This window comes from Haliotis asinina, chromosome 2 (genome assembly GCF_037392515.1).
Source record: "Haliotis asinina isolate JCU_RB_2024 chromosome 2, JCU_Hal_asi_v2, whole genome shotgun sequence".
In the NCBI taxonomy this organism is placed as follows: Eukaryota; Metazoa; Mollusca; class Gastropoda; order Lepetellida; family Haliotidae; genus Haliotis; species Haliotis asinina.
In genome coordinates this window covers 4,038,845-4,059,739 of record NC_090281.1, presented here as the reverse complement: position 1 = coordinate 4,059,739, position 20,895 = coordinate 4,038,845, and the positions used below count along the sequence as shown (strand labels likewise).

The 20,895-nt window shown below is 38.0% G+C and overlaps 1 protein-coding gene across 3 annotated transcripts in view; it reads right to left on the bottom strand.

Annotated features, from left to right (window-relative positions):
- LOC137273150 (breast cancer anti-estrogen resistance protein 3 homolog) overlaps nucleotides 1–20,895 on the bottom strand; it is a 125,085-nt gene that overhangs the window by 88,577 nt on the left and 15,613 nt on the right. The window contains exon 1 of one of the 3 annotated variants that reach the window (XM_067805625.1): nucleotides 13,262–13,762. The exons of the other annotated variants lie outside the window; for them this stretch is intronic. The gene's annotated coding sequence lies outside the window, so the exon portion shown is untranslated. Of the gene's footprint in view, nucleotides 1–13,261; nucleotides 13,763–20,895 lie in introns of those variants that run through there. 3 annotated transcript variants of the gene reach the window in all.

The window sequence follows — 20,895 nt, the reverse complement described above, 5'->3', positions numbered from 1 at the left end:
GATGTATTGACAAGTATCAAGCAAATCAGCGAATCTGACCACCTAATCCTGCTAGTCACCTCTTACGACATGCATGGGTCACTGAAGGTCAGTTCTAACCTGGACCTTCCAGGATACCCATGGCAAGAGGCTGTTGTATGTGCACATGATTCATACGGTCACACTAATGGTGAAGCAGATGTCAACTATAAGCAGGTATATTGCGTTCTGCTCCATCAGGGTGTTTATACAATGAAGTTGTCTCCCAATATCTAGTAACTAGTTGTGCCTTTCATCTGACACTACCATCACCCAGGGCGATCCATCACCTGGTGGTGCAGCTTGTCATATCACATCCGCTAACATAATGTTTACCGTAATTAGAACTGGCATCCCACTGTTTTAGGGGCCAAGTTCTCTCCCCTCATTCCTTGAGTCAAAGAGGCATATCTGCTTCATTTGATTCATAACAGCCATTACTTCACTCTGCTCAGACACAAATGACCAGCCCAGTTTTAATTCTTATTTCAAGGCAATATAATGAAAGAAAATCAACCATTTAATTAAAATATGTTTCATTTTCAACCTCTTCTTTTTCATATGTGAAAATGTGGTTTCAAGACATATGTTATGGTGTTACAAAAAGAAGCATTTGCAATAATCTTGACATCATTTCATGATGTTTTTCTTTCTATGCAAACTAAACTGCAATTGTGAAAAATAAACTCTTGAAGAAACAATATTGAGTTGACACATAGCAAGACACATATGGGGACTAGACTTTGATGTAAGGATAGAATTCCTATATATCAATGGACTCACCATTCAGTACTGCCTTGGAGCAAGGGTGGTTTCTCCAGTGTGGTACATTCCTAACACTTTCATCACATTGGGCATTCCTCATGCTGACAAATGGTGATTGATAAAACTAAATCCTGTTCACGGGGTATCATAAAACCAAACTCACTCACTAATGCATAATCATAGAGTTAGATGTGCACCTTATCCTAGCAATACATAACTCTGAGAGAAAGAACGAAGAAAACTTACATGACCGAGGCCACTCATACAAAGTCCACAGGAAATACCAACACAGTAATTCATCTGTATCCCCCTGAATCCCCCCTGACTTCCCCCTGAATCTCCCCAGTCTGCTCCCAGTGGCAGATCTCGTCCCAAATGTTTAATCTCCTGCACAAACATAGAACAGAGCTGCAACAGATTCCACGACCCTTCCAGCCAAAACCAAACAATAGCCATGTTCAACCATGGCCATCACATCTCCATTGTATATGTACATAGAGGAATATGTCCCGAAGTGTTATAATACAATATCACCCTACCCCTCATTTTAAAGCTTTTACTGCTTTTTAAGACATTTATATTCAAATAAAGAATTGAAAAACTGCTACTGGTATGTATCTTAAAGGTGCCTTGTCCATAGATAATTATATATTTATCATCTAACATTGGTTCAAGGAAATTCATGTTATAACGAGGGTCCATCTACTATGATCTTAGGGTGTGACAGAGTCCTTCATCTTTACATCCAATTAGCAAGGTGAGTCCAGAAGAGGGCGAGACCACCACCTGAGAGAAATTCCCAAGAATTAGGCTATTCCTCACTGAGGCGCTGGTGGTCTGTGGAGCTGTCAGCAGTCAGTTGTCTAGGGATATCTTTCATGCATTCTGAAAGGACTCTTTTCTTTTCTGTGTCCAATTAAATGATTATTATATCTCTTAGACAAACCTAGTTTGGTTTAACACTGCCTTGAACAGTATATCACTTATCCCAAAGCATGTCAGCAAGTTGGAAGAGTATCTTAGGTGATGCTGGTTTGAAATATTTACAAGTTTGGTAAAATCCATGAGAGTGGATATTGTTCTGACAAATCATGAATACATTCAGGGAAAACATGGGATTAGATGAGTGAGTGAGTGAGTGAGTTTGCTTAAAACCACATTGATAAATACATTATTTACATACCTTCAAGCCAGACAAAAATGGGTTTCTCATTCCATTAATCCCAAATATGTTAATATAGATTTTGTCAATAAAGTACAGATTAATACTTGTGATTCATCAAGTCCCATCCAGGAATCAAACCTCCATTCTCAGAGTCAGGCACCAAACTGCAAGCACACAAAGCCTGTCATCTAACCCACTCAGCCTCCACAAAGTAACACACTCGTTAGTCTTCATCACTGAATCGTTTGTCAGTCCCATCTAGTGATTGTATATGCCACTATAAGAATTCTTGCATCTCTAAGATAGGCAAATGCCAAGAAAATATTTTACTGACAAATCAAGAATTAAAATCTGGGTAGATTTGGCACCTCAACAAGCAAAAATGACATCACTATTGAAACACAAATACAAGCCACAGACAACCACAACCTCGTGATAATCACTGTTATGTCAGGAAGAGAAAGTAAAGTTCCAAATGTTTTATGTCATCATATTATGCTGTGAAAGTAAAAAAACTGTTAACAGTTCAAATTTTGACCCACTTTCTTATCCCACCTTGGATCAGCATGAGAGGCACCATTCATCCTATTTGACATTAAGCTAATGGGTTTTATTCACATCATTACATAACTCTTTAGTTGTTACACAACATCCTCATGTGCCTAAACTCATTACCTCCCTTTACAAGATACTGTCAGAAAGGTCAGCACAACTAATTCCATGTAATTACCTTGTTAATGAGCAGATGAAACATGGAGTATATCTGATTGCAGAACATGTGATGGTTTTTAAGAGACAAATTTTGCAATCACTGGCTGTACAGTGCGCATCTGATCACAGATAATCTGGTATAATTAATTACCCTTTACACTTGATTTGAACAAATTTAAATGTACCTGTAAAGTCTACTGGTGTAAGATTTAAAATGGAAATAGCAGTATTGAGTTGTTTATTCCAGTAATGTTATGCATACCTGTAAATAGTCAAGTCTGGACAGTATAGTGATTGATATCATAAGCAACATTCCATGCCATCAAAACTACATCAGAGTCATGAGCAAACTGACATCCCGCTGCCCTGTGTCGCTGCCTCCACAATCTATCCAAAGATTCAACTGATTTGTAGCAGAAAATTGTGAAATTCCCCACCAACCACACACTTACCTCAGGAGTAAGTCAGCCTATTTTGGCTTGTACATCATGTCTGTTGGCCTATATGTTACAACCTAGCTTGCAGATCACATAAATCATTTCTAATCTTCTCTGTTTGTTGACATCTGAATGCTCATGCAAGAATTCCACATGAAGAGCTTGCTAATGTTTAATGCCATTTGTCAAATTCAAACATTTCCAAGCATTTTTCTGTCTTAAAACACAATTTTGGTTTTCAGAATAAAATCATTTCTTAATCCAAATTCATTCCATGGGTGAAATCATGCATAAAAGAGATTTATCATCCAAAGTGGCTTCCACTACGTTATCTCCTCGGTAAAATAAAGTGATAGCTTCTAACAGATATCACTGAAAAAGAAATGTATCAAAATACTCTTGAGGGCAATCATATTGGTTACAATGACATCACAATCAAATGATATCACTAATCTCTCTGCTAAACTTTCAACACAATACATTGCTTATTACTGAAAATGTTGGAAGCATCTCTGTGATAAACAGAATACTTTTTTTATATCCCAGTGTTATTTATGAGTATAAGGAAAGACACAGAACTCTAAAACATCATCTGAAAAGTCCATTCTTTTGTATTTCTTACTTCAGCAAAATATCACTGTCAACTTCAGATAATACAGATAGTGTCTAATCATTGTACCAAATAAACTAATCACAGAAGCCATTTTTTTTATATTGTGAAAAGTAATCTGTGTCATGTTTGGTGGTTACAACAACAAGTTTCAGGTCGTCTGTAAATTGTTTTGAGGTGTATATATTTATCATCAGATAGACTGTTTACCATTTATATGAGAAGGAACTGTTTCCCTCCTATATACAAAGCAAGTAAATCCCCTCTCCCAAGAGCATATTGTATCCCAATCTTGTCCCCTATTAATCCAAACACATACTACAAAATGTCAGCTGTTTACATGTTACAAAAAAAAAAAACATACCAAAGATTTCAGTGTTTTTAGCTGATTTAAAAATGCCTGAATGTGATATTATCAAGAGATAGTTACACTCTGTATCACTCATCAACACAGTTTATGAATACCATCTGCAGCTATCTAGCCATCTTTGTACTTTCTACACCAACATGCTAACAATTTCCCTCTCCCTTGGCACATATGCCCTAGGTGTTTAAGTCAACCGCCTATCCATGACACTGACAAAGGTAAACAATGAACAATCAAACAACATCCTACCTCCCTCACCACTAATCCTCATGGACAACATGCTACTTCTCAACAACTAGCCTTCATTGTTTAGTACTACATACTGCTGATCTCTAAACCAATATTGTTCCTGGCGGAAGTCCAAGGCTTTTGGCTGGTCGCCTGATCATAATGATAGTATGATAAGTAACGGTGAATTAATCTCCAGCTTGTAATAATAGCCCTCTGTGCAAAGTCTCCACCACGACCAGGATAAGATGTTTGGTATACAGTTGATAATGTTGGTGGTGGTGTATTAGTCAAGGTTTCTTATCGCTAATGGTGTAAAGCGTGACGTTGATTCACTTTTGAATAGAAAGTCTCTGTGAGCCGGATTGGCTCACCTGTAATTAGCTCCAGAGGGCACCTGTCAGGTGTATGTTATCTACAGGGGAATATTTTGAGAGCGTGTGCCACATGCAGGGAACAGATTACCTGTCAACTTAAACCACAGTCTCCTGAACAGTGCAGCAGTCCGAGATCTCACAGTACTGTGATGGAATTCTCCAGGATATTTTGAATGTCAATGTACAACTTGTGAACGGTGACACAAGACACACATGTTTACACTGTATTAACTGTATTAACAGATACAAAATACGTCAGAACAAAAACACATTCTGATTCACAGACTTTTGTCATGGCCAAATATTTCAGACATATTTGAAACTGTATAGCTGCGTACACCAGATCTTTTTCATGTTACTCATTTCATTATTTGTACAATCAGGATGAATGTTTCAGTGATGGTCAACCTTTTGAAATATCTGTACTGCAGGTTGCACTCATTTACAAAATGGCTGTTTGAAGCCTATAAGGCTGTACCAAATGATAAATCCATGGATCTAAAGCACTTATCTGCCATGCATGTGCATCCTGACACCTTGCAAGTCTCAATAAATGAACAGTATAAGGACACTTGTCTTTGAAAGGGACACTTGGTCCTTGCTGTTCATATAACATGTAAATAATGATATAAGCCCACAATGATCACCTCAGAAGTCTGGGAGTCTGTTATGAGACCCAGTGACAGTTTCCAAGTGCGGCACCCACCACTGGTTGGGTCATAGTTTGTCATACTTCAAAGATCTTATATACACATGTTGCTGCTTTTTCTATGCTCCTGGAGAGAATTATTCAATGAAAATTTAGGAACTATGCTCTTGTACAGACAATCTGTATGATGACGTCACACTTTCATTCTGACTATCAGTGTGATGACATGTCAACAATACTTCTGACAGCAGGATCTCATGATGACAAGTGTTATGAATTTGTTCTTTGTACAGGCCACTTAACTTACGACCCTTCAAGATCCAACCTAAGTGTTATCACATGCAAACAAAGAACTGGGGGAAGTATCAAACTGAGAAAGTAGGAGAAAAATCAAGAAGGTTGCATGGCCCTCTTAAACCACTAGAAGACCTTCCTGGTGTGGGAACTGCCGAGCAGTCTTCAAGGGATTTCCCCCAAACCAGCTGTGCCCCGCAGTCACCCCTGGAGTTATCTACCCTTTATAAGGTGGAGAAACCTCGCCTGTAGCGCCATCAATCAACTGTGATTACTGATCTGTGATCTATTTCCCAGCAGATGAGGACTGTCACAGTATGACTCCAATATAACACTTGTCAGGGGGTTCGCAATATGGCGCCAACCAGCTGAGTCTCTATTAAACCTTTTAAAAACAAACTTTGACAATTAACATGTTTAGACTCTGTGACAAAATGAATTTGTAAAACATTCTGTATAACCCCAAGAGAAAAAAAAAAGTGTAAATGTAATTCAAACTTCAGTGCAATTACAGACTTTGAGTGAAAAGTCTGAGTTGATTGGAGATAAAATATACCATTAAAAAAAGTAGGCGATAATGGATTTACAAGAATGATAAAGTGCAAATGATGAAGTCAAGGTGGAAACAGATGACGAGAAAATTAAGAGAAAATGTGACAATTTATTCCCTTCCTTTGGAAATGTTTCATCTGTATGGACATTTATTACTTTTTCTCATTTGCAACTGCATTGGCTAGTGGTAGTGGTAGTCATATCATAGAACCTAACTTTATTATCTAAAATTGACTAGTATATGTTAAAAATAATACAGAGGCCATGAAAACAAGAATCATCAGAAGATGACATATCCCCCTCCCCGGCCCCCACAAATTTGAAAGGACAAATCATCAGACAGTTACTTAATGTTATCTTAGATTAAGTTTGAATCGTTTCCATGGACGTCATGAAAAAAATATAAAGGCATATATCTGTAAACAGTAAAAGGAACCACTTCAAGATCTGCCTCATATATCTGTCAAGAATTGTTGAAAATGTTCTTTTCTTAAAAGTGTAGCAAAGTTTTGATTATGAAAAAGCAATGTTTGTAGAAGCGACTCCCTTTCTTTCCTATACTTAGAACAGGATATTATATAGTGTTGTTTATCTTCTAAGACACTGCATGTTTCACACAGACGATGTTCTAGTGGGATTGCAGGTTTTTTATACCTTCCAGTTTCAATTTTGAGTTTATGATAACTTAAACATAGTTTTGAAAAATGTGATCTATGGGCTTCGTTTTTACAATGAGATAGATAGTTCTCAAGATTTATGGATGACTTGACCAATCTGTAGGTTCTTAATTTGTTGTTTGATGTGGGAGAATCACTTAATGACAGCCTGAACATGTCTTCACATTTAGACTGGAGTCTATTCATTGTAAATTTATTGAATTTAGTTGTGTTAATCATTTAAAAAGTTTGCTTTATTTCATTAAATTTATGAGCCAGCCTGTATTGTAGTTACAGAGATTGATATTTGTTTCTAAGGTATCCATAAGTATTACATTGGTTGTGTTTTCTATATGGGCCTTATAGTTAATTATCTTTTTGATGACAAGATCTGTTAGATGTGAAATGGTTTTCGAGTTGTGCCCTGGAAAATGAAGCCTGTCCTTCCATTTTGAGACTAAGTCAGAATTGTTTCAACGGAAACTGGGGAAAAATAAAAATGCCAAAACACCTGTAACTGTAAACTGTAAGTACCAGAGGGCAGCACTTTAGGTTCTGACTGATGTATGTAACACGTTTTGCAGTAAAATATTGAACGGTTTCTGAGTTATGCTCTGGAAACAAAATGATTACGGGTGGACGGACGGACGGACGAGGCATGGACTATATCCCCCGACATTACATGCCGGGGGGGATAATGGTTGTTTACCTTTTCTATGAAACTATCATCTTTACTACAACAAAACGATTTGTCCTCGAAGACAAACATAGGGAGATTACAAATTGAGTTTCAAAATTATAAATTGTGTTTCAAATAAATGCATTAAAGACAAGAACTAGTGGAGATGACTCTCCTCCTAAAGAGATTACAAATAGTGGCATAAGTTTCAAGATGATAAACCATATTTCAAATACATATGTAAAAGAAAAGAAATAGTGGAGATGACAAATTTCTCCAAAGCTGCTTCTCCCATGCCTGAATGCCATGAAAATTCACCATAATCAAAGTTTACACTAGTTGTTCACACATCTGTAATTGTTGAATAAACAGGAAAAGGTTCACAAGCATGCTTCTATAAACAAACAAATGCAATAAACACATTTGATTCTATTCTCGCCTCTGGGACCAGATGATAAGAGCCTCAGTCCAACAAATCATCCTGCTACCTCAAATCATTAATTTGATCACTTACTAATTCGAACTTAATAAAGTTGCTAAAAGTGCCAATTGTGTGTATAGAGAGCACTGACATGCAGCTTCCAAAACACTGACATGTTTGGCTGTCATTAAAAAATGTTACAATAACAATGACTCACATTGAAAACAGCTCCGTCTCTGCTGATATATCCTGTGTAATTAGGGGGATTAATTATCCTCTATTATGGTCATCCTGATCCAGGGATGAAGGTCATTAGATTAATATGTCTAAAATGGCACTGTGAAACCTGATACTTTGTAACTGCAGAAATATGGTTCTGATTATACTGTTGAACAGAGCACTAATTACAGTGTTTTCTCTTACCTCGGTCATGCACTGGAATTGTCAAATATTTCATATCCTGTCACATGCCCAAATTATTACTTAAAGGAAATATATTTTTTTTCTTGACTTTTCAACATTTTTAAAGAGACATCAGCTGACTATTAGCCAGTGATATTATGTAATGTGCTGATGAATTGTAACATAATAATTCTGACTAAATTTTTCTGTTATTTACAAAAGATTGTTTGAGAGTAGTTTTCCCTCTAGAGTGAGTGAGTGAGTTTAGTTTTATGCCGCCTTCCCTCTAGAAAGACTCATAGCTGTAATACAGTGAAACCAAGTGTTTGTACTGTGTTCCTAGATGTGTTCCTTCACTGACATCTCATCTCATGGTTTTCATGGATCTGTTTGTTTGAGGGTCTGTCTGACAGAGTAACAGTGCTTCTTTCCACTAGGGAATATTTTGACACGAAAATTTGTTTATACTGTGATACAGTGAAACCAAGTGTTTGTACTGTGTTCATAGACGTGTTTCTTCACTGATATCTCGTCTCTGAAATGAACATATATTAAAAGAAAAATTGTCCATAAATCATAACCATGAAATATAACAGTAAAGAGCTCCGAGACTTTCTCCACTTTCTAGACTTGCATGGATTTTCATGGATCTCTTTCTTTGAGGCTCTGTCCGACAGACTAACAGTGCTTCTTTCCAAAAATATGTTTATACTTCACATATGAAAGCCCACCTGCAGAGAATACATAAATATGAAGGAGAAGGATATATTCTGAAACATCGTAAAGATGTTTACATCCACAAAAACTCTCTTCCTTAAATAAATAACGTTATATTTCAAAATATATAAAATCCTAGCAAAACCTAGTACGCGCTGACATCAGAGCTATCGTCCATGTCATATGATAATCACTGGATTACTCTGGCGCCTACTCTACAAACTTTCCACAAACACTGTTCGCTTCAAACATACTATTTTCCTTTAACTAACTCAAGCATGTAAGGTGTTGAGTGAGTGTCTACTGGCTATCAACAATGTTGATTTAAGCGTTAATGATGTAATAGCTGAAGGGTTTACATCACTATAGTCGGTGTGTGCAATTACCATCAGGTTTGCTGGTGATTAACAAAATTACCTAGAGCTGACAAATACACTTTGTTTACTCAGGCAGGGTGTAAATTAACACAGGACATATTTACATTTTATTCAGCTGTTACTAACAACACTGACAGTTTGTGAGTTGGAAAAGAAATACATACGCCATCTTGTATAGCAGAGGTTTTGTCGATGGATGTGAAGATTAACGTTCAAGTTTCTTCAGGATCACCTTGAACATCTGTGAGTCTATATGTGTTCAATGAAATTTAAGGTGAATTGTTGAAGGGGATGCAGTCCTCACTGCTTTAAACCTCTCTCCCCTGAAACTGTGTGAACTGTTTAATCAGTGACTTGCTATATCATTTATAAAGGGGGACTGACAAAATCCCAACCAGACAAAAACACACAGGCCAAAGTTTCTTTGGACAAAATCCCACGCCAAAATGACCAATGTAGGACAAAATCCCATTATCACATGCTGTTGCTACCCTTTTTCACCATCAACCTAGTGAGATGAGTTGATTATCATGTTTTGATTATCATGTCTTCTTGACAGAGCCCAGTGAGATAAGTGGATTTTAATGTTTTCCTAGTGGAGGCCTGTGTCTATGATGACAGTTTTTATCAGTGTTCCAAAATGGCATTGGACACATCAGATTGTGTTGATTTATGTTCTGAGATCGTGTGGAATCATGTTATTTGTGCTTAGGGTCAATACTGCTTATTTATGAGGAAAAATAAAAATATCTATTTTCAAAATAAAATGAATGACATTTTCAAACTGTTGGGATTTTGTCAGCAGATTGCAGAAATTTTGTCCTATTGGGATTTTGTTCCAGTTGGAAACTCTCTTCATGAAGTTCTACAGACATTGCACACTACTGATAAAACATTAGTTCACTCAAAATCGCCAACAATCCTGAATCAAATGTTAGCCAAATATCAGATATATCAGCAAATATTTTGAAAAATTTATTTTGGAAGATGAATAATCACTGCAACTATCTTTCTTTATAAACAGTTCATGACAAGTGCTTATTTTATACTTAGAGCATGTGATTGCACTTGTCATGCATGTGATAGGTCTCAATTCCCAAGTCATCTTTGAAAGATAATTCACAGTGTTCTTATACCATATGTCATACCACAAGTTAGAACCTCTACCAAATATTTCATCATTAGTAGCATGTCTTGCATACTGCAGGATTCAAGCAGTAGTATCAAGGAAGTAAGAAATACTAAAAATTATTGCTATAATACTAAATTCTGTCTTGCTTCCTTTGAAGTCAAAGCTGTAAATCTCTTTGCAGGACGGTGGGGTAGCCAAGCGGTTAAAGCATTCGCTCATCACGCTGAACACCGGGGTTGATTCTGCAGTGTGTACAATGTTTAAAACCCATATCTGGTGTCCTTGCCATGGAATGTTGCCAAAACCGACGTAATCTAAATTCACACAAGTCAGTTTGTGTTCTCTACATGAGTATATTCCATTGTAAATGGATAAGGGATGTCTCTGAAACTGAAAACTTTTGATGTTACAAGTCTCAAGCTGTCCCGAAGAAACGTCTCTCATCACTACCGTGGAGCTAGAGGGTGTGTGCCATCCCTGTCCAGTGACTCACATATTGTATGTCATCAGTCCTGAGGGAACGTCTCCCTTCACTACCCTGGAGCAGGTGAGTGTGCCCCCCATGTTCAGTGACTCACATATTGTATGTACTATGTCCTGAGGGAACGTCTCCCCTCACTACCCTGGAGCTGGTGGGTGGTGTGCCACCTCTGTTCAGTGACTCACAAAATTGTATGTCCTGTGTCCTGAGGGAACGTCTCCCCTCACTACCCTGGAGCAGGTGGGTGGTGTGCCACCTCTGTTCAGTGACTCACAAATTGTATGTCCTGTGTCCTGAGGGAACGTCTCCCTTCACTACCCTGGAGCAGGTGAGTGTGCCCCCCATGTTCAGTGACTCACATATTGTATGTACTATGTCCTGAGGGAACGTCTCCCCTCACTACCCTGGAGCTGGTGGGTGGTGTGCCACCTCTGTTCAGTGACTCACAAATTGTATGTCCTGTGTCCTGAGGGAACGTCTCCCCTCACTACCCTGGAGCAGGTGGGTGGTGTGCCACCTCTGTTCAGTGACTCACAAATTGTATGTCCTGTGTCCTGAGGGAACGTCTCCCCTCACTACCCTGGAGCAGGTGGGTGGTGTGCCATCCCTGTTCAGTAACTCACATATTGTATGTCCTCTGTCCTGAAGGAACATCTCCCCTCACTACCCTGGAACAGGTGAGTGGTGTGCCACCCCTGTTCAGTGACTCACATATTGCATGTCCTCTGTCAGTCTGTACATCTTCTGAAGCTTGGTTAGACTTCCTCAAGTCTTTAAGTTCATAATTAATAAGTCAAATGATAATTTCTAAAAATAATAAATATCCTTCTGTCAGACTGGCATCCTTAAGTATGTACTGTGCACTTATCTAGACTTGCCTCTTTAAAGGACAGAATTACTGTACATCCATGGGCTTGGCCTTCAGTACACCCTTGAAGCAAGTCTAGTGCTGGGATTTTGTCAGTAGTGTTGCTATGAGAATTATACACCAGAGTGAGATATTACCTAACTCGCTGTTGTCATCAAACAGATCTCTGCGATACAGCACAGTGCCCTCTGGCCGCAAAGGAAACAACGTCACAGACACTTGTCGATTCTTTTACTAGTTTCACACATGAAATTTCAGTATATGGGAAATAATATGACCACTGACAACCATTTCCGTACTAAAATCCTTGAACCAGAAATGTATATTTCATGAATGTACATATAAATTTCACTTAAACACTTTCATATCATTTAAACTATGATGGTCTGCTGACTGTTATTTTTCAGCTCTTAATCAAAATTATGACAAATATCACAGATAAATCTTCAGAGCCAGACATCATTTAAAATCCAGTCTGTTCTGTATTCTAAACATTTCTCTGAAATGTATTTTCACAGGGAAATGAAAAATACATTATATTTTCTTAAAAATTATTATTCCAGACAATATTTAGTTCCCCTCCACATCTGAATCAACATCACCTTCCCAAAAACTTCCTCATTATCCTGCTTTATCTTGATGATAATCTTGTTGACCCTGTCAAGGTCAACTCATACATCTTCCTAGGGCAGGAGATTATCACATTTAGTGACCCAGGGGGATTATCATAACAATCATATCATCTCAGATACCATGACAACCAACACTACATGTTATCACCACTATGAGGGGACTTGCTACAAGGTGCAGGGTGTTAGTTTTTGCAAACAAATATTTTATTGACATTTCAGAAAAGACTGTTGACTTAGTCGAGAATATTTATGAAGTGGTACATGACAAATACCAGATATTGTGCAATTATTCTGCGTAGAAACTGAACTACAATACTAAAAAATGAGATACATAATATGTCAGAGAAACAATATGTTTCTCCCAACCGATAGAGGGTGGTGTATACAAATCATCTGTCTCATACTAATGCTATACCGTACATTAGGACATATTTAACTTAATTATTTAATTTTTACTTTCTACTCAAGAAGTACAACCTAATAACATAATTATAAACTGTTATTATTTTCTGTTTTATTCATCTGTAATCTCCCTGCAACAACTGAAATGCTGACAGAAACATGAAAAAGATACTGGACAATTCCAACAGCTGGAGAGGAATTACCTTTACTAACTAAACAACAAGTAAGTACAAAGAATTCTTCATTCATCACATCAAGAGGATTCAGTTAGGATACCACACATTTCTGCATTAACAACTATCAAAGTACACAACAACTTACCTGCACAGGTGAAAATGCTCAAAGTAGGTCACAGGTAATTCAGGTATCAAGTATTCTTCCTGTTCATCTAGAGTGACAGTCTGACATGTGACAACTTCCTAAAAATCCCACACAACACAAAAGCTTATGTATCGGTTATTCAGAGTGCTAACACTTCACCATATTGCTTGTCAGTAATCCAGCACAGTAACACTTACTGTTAGACAGGTAATCTAGGTAGGCTCGTTGTTCTGTCACACCTTTAAATTCCTGCCTTGCACATTGATCTGAAGTGTAGACTGACTTTTCATAACCTGTGGGGCTTGTACTAATGGGGCAGTAGGTGAAGCCTTCCCTCTCAGTGTTGTGGGTGAACTAACCACCCTCCAGTCTATCACAGCAATCAGGCAGGCCCTGTGCTATAAATAGATGTCCCCATTGGGATTTTTCACTCCCTAAATAAACTAATACTTTTTGCGTGAGTGATGGTACGGGGACTATACAATCTCACACTGTTCATCTGAAGCCAGCATCTTTAGCTGATTAACTGCACATTTATTTATGGGATATCTTATTTTTTATTGCTAATCATAAGTTCTGGTTTGTTTAGTTTAATTGAAAGAAAACGGAAACTGGAAAACTGTCCTCAGATGCTAAAGAGGCAGCTGTGACATGTATAAACAGTGCAGATTTGTGAATGTGGCCTGGAAGCCACGAATGGGAATGGGTCCATGGTGGGGGAGGGGGTTGTAAACAATCTACTGATCACTTGGGGAGATTTTATTGAAGAAAAGGAATTGCTTGAAGTGATAGCATGTACACTGATTTTCTCTCATGATAGACCCAGACTGAGGTGAGGGGTTGTGCTTGACTGACCCCTGGAAAGGGATGTTGAAACCACACAGGTTGTTGAAAAGGGGGGTGGGCAGATAGTAGCCATGTAATTTCAGCATGTGGTGGGGTTATTGGTGCTGATTGGTTGGTGAGAGGTTGTGTCTTGGTGGTGTCTTGGCATTTCAGAGGTTGTGTCTGGAAAGGAGGAATTATGTTGTGTTTGGATTGTGTCTGGAAGGGTTAGAGGTTGTGTTTGGATGGTACCGGTGTTTACAGAGGTGATAGGTTGTGTTTGGATGGTACCGGTGTTTACAGAGGTGATAGGTTGTGTTTGGATGGTACCGGTGTTTACAGAGGTGATAGGTTGTGTTTGGATGGTACCAGTGTTTACAGAGGTGATAGGTTGTGTTTGGATGGTACCGATGTTTACAGAGGTGATAGGTTGTGTTTGGATGGTACCGGTGTTTACAGAGGTGATAGGTTGTGTTTGGATGGTACCGGTGTTTACAGAGGTGATAGGTTGTGTTTGGATGGTACCGGTGTTTACAGAGGTGATAGGTTGTGTTTGGATGGTACCGGTGTTTACAGAGGTGATAGGTTGTGTTTGGATGGTACCAGTGTTTACAGAGGTGATAGGTTGTGTTTGGATGGTACCGATGTTTACAGAGGTGATAGGTTGTGTTTGGATGGTACCGGTGTTTACAGAGGTGATAGGTTGTGTTTGGATGGTACCGGTGTTTACAGAGGTGATAGGTTGTGTTTGGATGGTACCGGTGTTTACAGAGGTGATAGGTTGTGTTTGGAAACATGGAAGGGTGTGGTTGGAGTTGGATTTGGGTTTTGTTTGAAAGGGTGAGAGTTTGTGTCTGGGAGGGGTGAGGTTGTGTTTAGTTGCTGTTGGGAAATGTGAAATTGTGTTTGGGTGGTGTCTTGGAAGAGTGAGGTTGTGTTTAAGTAGCGCATGGAAGGGTTAGGTTGTGCTTAGATGGTGTTTGGTAGAGTGAGGTTGTGTTTAGTAAGAGTCTAGAATGATGAGAGGTTGTGTCTGGGAGGTGTCAGGAAGGGTGAAAGGTTGTGTCTGCAAGGTGTCTTGGAAGGGTGAAGTTGTGTTTAAGTAGCGCATGGAAGGGTTAGGTTGTGCTTAGATGGTGTTTGGTAGAGTGAGGTTGTGTTTAGTAAGTGTCTAGAATGATGAGAGGTTGTGTCTGGGAGGTGTCAGGAAGGGTGAAAGGTTGTGTCTGCAAGGTGTCTGGATGAGAGTTTTTTTGTCTGGGAAGGGTGAGGTTGTGTTTATTTGTTGGGAAGGGTGAAATTGTGTTTGGGTGGTGTGTGGAAGGGTGAGGTTGTGTTTAGATGGTGTTTGGTAAAGTGGGTTTGTGTTTAGTGTCTAGAATGATGAGAGGTTGTGTCTGGGAGGTGTCTGGAAGGGTGGAAGGTTGTGTCTGCAAGGTGTCTGGAAGGGTGTAAGGTTGTGTCTGGGAAGCATGTGTCTGAAAAGGCAATAGTTTGTGTCTGCAAGGGGTCCAGATGGGCAACATGTTCTGTCTGGGTGGTGGTTTATAAAACATGATCAAACTTACTTGATCAAACATCAGTTATGTAATATTCATTGCACAATGATGAAGGTTTAAGATGCTTAAAATTAAATGGAGAAAATAAAATTATCACTACACAGCTGTTGTTGCAAAAAATAAGAAAAGATTTAATTTGCATGTGTGTACTGCATGAGTACTGAGTAAAAGTTAGAACTCATGTAGAATGTGTGTACTGAGTGATACTTTGATTGTTTAACTCCTTACTCCATATTGCAGGGCAGGAATTACTTTCCTAACTACTTCATTACAAACATGAACATTATGCTGTTTTTGTCCTTCTAGTGGAAAGAAGAAAGATATTTTTACCAGCAAATTAAGCTTGAAATGAAAACTGAGTTTTTCAAAGACTTGCCAAGCTTCATACCTATTCCTTTGGCAAAAACGACAGGTGCCGGTAAGAGCACTAACAGATACTGTTACAATTGGCAATGATACACTTGAAATGTTTAATCAAATAATCAAAATGCAGCAAAATTCTGAAAGTCTGCTCCATGAACTCCAAGTATAAAACAAATCCACCTGCTCTCATCCATCCAAAATAAACAGTTTCCTGTCCTGAATGAATTAAGGTAAACATCAAGTAACAGTTGAAATGCACTCAATTCCCGATGCAGGATACACAATCATCACCAATACTGCTGGCTTCAGTGTCTGCTCAACATATCTAATCATGTCTGAAAATATATAAATGTTGCAAAAATCTTTAAAAGTTTAACACTGCCTGTGGAAGCACAATGGAATGGTGAGATAAAAGTTTGGTGGAAATTATTCTGTGCAAACACCATTGGTAAACAAAAGGAAAGTAGTAAGAATGAAATGAGCGCGGGGAAAATTGTTTCATGCAACTTTTAAGAATATTCCTAGATTATCTGCGAACAACAAAATTGAGCTTGACACATGTGGGGATTCAATCTTAGGCCTTTAGCATGACAAGCAAACACATTAAGCATTAGACTATTTCAACTCTCTAGATCTGTTATAAAAAGAATCTCTCCTTCAAATAGGCAAGCCTAGATAAGTACAAGGACACCAGTCTGTTATCAATATATTTTTAGAAACTACCACTGAAACTACTATGACCTTGGAGACCTGTGCAAGTCCAGTCAAAGGTGGACAAAACCCAGTTCAAGCTTTTACTATCCAAAGTTGTTCTGCCATACTTAATATGACATGACATCAACCAGATAATGGGAGGGGAGATGAACAGCCCAGTACATAGGCAGTCACAAACAAGTCAGAAACAATGACCAACCATTGCTTGTAAATATCAAAATATGCAGGACATAAACTTTGTAAGGAATACACAGAAGGTAATAAACACAGAACCCATATCTTGTCCAATTAGCCCTGCAGTAAACAGGAGCCTGAGTGACGAGTGCCAGATATTCAAGCTGTCATCACACATCTACAGTGAGTGGAAGGATTGTGATAAGGATGCTGCAGGTATGGACAAAAAGTAGTTACATTCTTCTGATGCTATGTGCAGCTATGCATGCAGTTTGATGGTTGTGCTTTCCACCAAACTACTACTATCTAAGATTTATAAGGACCCAGTTCAACACGTGACGTACAGTATAGTCAGGTGCCTCACCTGCTCAGCCACTTCCATGAAGTGGGTTAGGCATCTGACTTTGTCTGCTGGCCTGACTCTGAGGGTGTGGGTTCGAATCCTGGATGGGACTGACTCAACTTAAAAAAGTACTAGAATTTGTACTTTACTGAGAAAATGTAATCCCAAATACAACATATGTTACATTTGACCACTTTCTAAATGGCATTGTGTGATCATGTACAGTTATCGTCTGTCACAACAAGTGTACATGTTGACAGCTTGCAGGACTCTCTCAGGTGTATTATATTATCAACTTATTGAATGAACACAGAACGAAACTGTTCTGTTCAATCATAAGTACATGATGGTGACCTAGATTAAGATTTATTATTTAATGGGAGCAAGAACTTATCTCATACTCAGCATCATGCAATATTTAAAGCACTGAAGCATTACATATTAAAATGCAAATGTTTTTCTTGAATGCTGTAAATATTTTCACAGATGTAAAATAACTATCTCAAGCTCTGTACATAGGTCTCTACCATTTCTGCACTATATGTCAGTCTGTATTACAAGTATGTTGTGCAGGTGTCATGTTGTACATGCTCAGAAGATGTTTACCTAAGTTTGATAACTTGTTCCCAATCCCTCTCTTCATGGAATAAAATATCAGTCCCTCCTGGATTCCGCGATTCCTTAGTTGCAGAAAAAATCGCGGAATTTACCTTGCCATGCAGAAAAACATCTGGTCTGCGGAAAACGCATTTTCGTGCAGAATCCGAGCACTTTTGTGCTGTGGAATTTGCTTATTTTAAAAACTGTGTGAAAACTGACTCAGCCGAAACGAAAAGTAGAGTTAATATCATAAAAAGGACTGACATACTTATTGTGATAACATTTACAAAATAGTCATGATTAAAGATACTTTATTAATAAAGCAAGTTATTGGCACCTTTCTACTCATATTAGATGAATTTGACACTGCAATTACATTCTCAAAATCGATCATTTCGTAAATTGAAATTATTTCACATTTCTTTTAGGTATAAAATTGTTGTTTGCAAGAAACTGGAAGTTGTTCGTCTGCATCAAAGTTACGACTGAGAGGAGAAAAATGAGTTTCAGCACGTGTTTAATCCTCAAACACGGAAAAAAGGTGTGGGTGCTTTGTCATCGAACTCCAGAAGTGTTGTGTACTGTCGACTTAATTTATATCTGTGTTTGAGTTTGAGAATTAAACCGTGGAGGTCTGTATAATGTTTTTGTTGTTTTTTCTAAATGTTGTAACAGCAGAATGTTTTGCAGAATATTGAAAAATGCAGTGCAGAATTTGCTTAAATTTGCTGTGGAATTCTGAAAAATTCTCCAGATGCACAATAGCTGTGTGGTGAACATTATCCGCTGCAGCAGGTGCATCATGCCACAAGGGTGCAATAGAACGTCTGTCGGAAAATCTAAAATAGTATATGTGATATACATGGAGATAAAATATTCACACCAAAGTAAATTATTTATTCTGTAAACATTATTTGGTGTCTTTATCAGCAATAGTTTCACTTTTCTTTGCCTGCATGTTCATGTTTCCCAAGAACGTGTAAATGTTGGTTTTATTATCTGAGATTTGTCAGACACATTTATCTCCAAGCCCTGCAGAAACTCCGAGTGTAATGTTCTGGAGTGCAAGGCTGGTGACACCAGTTACAAGGTCCAGCTGATTCCCAAGAGTCCACCATCAATTTGTAATTTGGTGTTAACCTGAAGAATCTCCTAATCTCCTACTAATGCTTTGTCTCTGAATATATAGAATTTCCATATAAACAAATTCCTTTATAAAAAATTGGAAATGGGCCTAAGTGAGATTCATAGGAGGTTTAGAACCTATGAGGAAATCTCGACTTGCTCCAAGTTAAGGGTGTAGTATTGCAGGAAGGTCTGACGAGGAGGAACTGTGAGACGTCCTACAAGAACCTCCACCACTGGCACTTACAACTCTGATTAGTTTCTTAACTAGATAGAAAATTCACTCGTGTAAAATGTGCCATCGACAATTTATAGACATTGAACATCTTAAACAAACATAATTATTTCATCACCATGATAGATTGATTATAATTGCAGGAAGAAATGTGCTGTTCTTTGATTTCTCGCAAGATTTATACAGTTAAACATCACTTAAAGGACCTCTGCAAATGTTTCCAGTTATCTGAGGTTCAACAAAACCACAAAATGGATGAGACAAAGAAGGCTAAAGCTCTACTACATGACCTTCTATTACGGTTTGTCAGAGTATAGCAGTTAATATTCAGTGTAAATGTACCTAGACTGGATTATAGGGAACCAAGTCGTTACCTCCAGACATGAAAATTCAGGAATTTTTCAATATCATATATACATGTATAAGCACCCAAACTATGTAATATGTATATTTGATTTATTTCATATATCATAGACTAAAAGTAAGACCTGTCATTAGCGAGGAAGTTACAATACACCAAAAAAACAAGTTGAGGAGCTGCAGAAGAAAGACACTTATTCGTCCGTCTCTGATACAATATTCAAGTGTGAAACATCCTAAGCAGACAATTCTGAGATAAAGTACAACAGAAATACAATAAAAACACTACATGGGGAATTCTGAAAATCTCATTACTCATCAAATTTCACAATGATTCATTTTCCTTCTCCCACTGATGAGGAACAGATCCTTAATATTCTATGCATTCCAGACTTATTTTTCAAAAATTACCCAAATGCACCACACTCTTCACGTTAAAATAAAATATTTAGCCACTTCTAAAAATACATTATAACAGAGTGTTTTATAATCTAATCTGTCTTCTATCTGACTTGTCTGCCATCTGGACTTGGATCTTGTCATAGGGTTATGAAATTTGGATACGATTGTCTGATGGATCTCCCAGTCTTTGTGCCATGGATCTCAATCTCATGCATCATGGGAGATATCTTCCACAACACAAATTCACGTGATTGTTATTGCATGCAGTTTGATTCAAATGTTATAATTTATGCTTGAAAACTTATCTGTTCTATTAGTTCTCAGAGAATATGTGCCATGAAATATGTCTCATTCAAGAGTTTACTGTACCAAAGGCTACAGATCTACACACACAAAGTGCATTGAGTACAGTACACCAGTATTTAACATACAAATGCACAGGTTTCCTTTCAGTACATTTCTGATGGCATATATACAAAGTATAACATGACAGAAGGTAAATTCTGATCATTCCTGTTTGCCAGGAGGTGTAAGATTGGAGGGTGAAACACATCTATTTGGTATGACCCAATTTCATGCACACAGAGAGTTACTGTGAAAAGGTTCCATGCGGAAACAGTGACAATATGGCATAAAATCTTTCTTGTTTTGCATCCAGTGTCCAGCATTATTGACCCTGGAGGTCAGTAAGATGAAGTGATGAAAAGGAAGACAGCACTGGCACAGTTACTATGTCACATAAATGGGGAAATGCTATGTGACTTTGCATGCAGTAACATAAAGTGTCTGAAATATGTGACACAGTCCTAAGACCACTCACTCACTCACTCACTCACTCATTCACTCACTCAAAAGAACGAAAACCTATGATGCGTCTCATATAAGTCTCAGAAACAGATATGTCTTCCCTGGCTCCACAGAAAATGATAACTTT